This window comes from Corvus brachyrhynchos, unplaced genomic scaffold, assembly GCF_000691975.1.
Source record: "Corvus brachyrhynchos isolate BGI_N302 unplaced genomic scaffold, ASM69197v1 scaffold527, whole genome shotgun sequence".
Lineage (NCBI taxonomy): Eukaryota > Metazoa > Chordata > Aves > Passeriformes > Corvidae > Corvus > Corvus brachyrhynchos.
In genome coordinates this window covers 2,059-2,288 of record NW_008239051.1, presented here as the reverse complement: position 1 = coordinate 2,288, position 230 = coordinate 2,059, and the positions used below count along the sequence as shown (strand labels likewise).

Here is a 230-nt window from a genome sequence, read left to right as displayed (position 1 = left end):
CCCTCCCCCCGCCCCCCCCCCCTGTCCCTCCCCCCTGTCCCTCTCCCTGTCCCTCTCCCCTGTCCCCTCTCCCTGTCCCCTCCCTGTCGCAGACGCTGCCCCAGGACCCGCAGTGTCCCCAGCTGAGGGCCAGCCCCGAGCTCCTGGCGGCCGCCTGCGAGGGACGCGGCCTGGAGGTGGCACCTGTGTGACGTCCGTGTGACACCCGTGTCACCCCTGTGTCCCCTCCT

The 230-nt window shown here is 73.9% G+C and overlaps 1 long non-coding RNA gene across 1 annotated transcript in view; it reads left to right on the top strand.

Annotated features, from left to right (window-relative positions):
• LOC108447860 overlaps positions 1-217 on the top strand; it is a 5,817-nt gene extending 5,600 nt beyond the window's left edge. The window contains exon 3 of the long non-coding RNA XR_001863562.1: positions 93-217. This is a non-coding gene — a long non-coding RNA (uncharacterized LOC108447860). The remainder of the gene's footprint in view (positions 1-92) is intronic.
• The last annotated feature ends 13 nt before the right edge of the window (positions 218-230 follow it).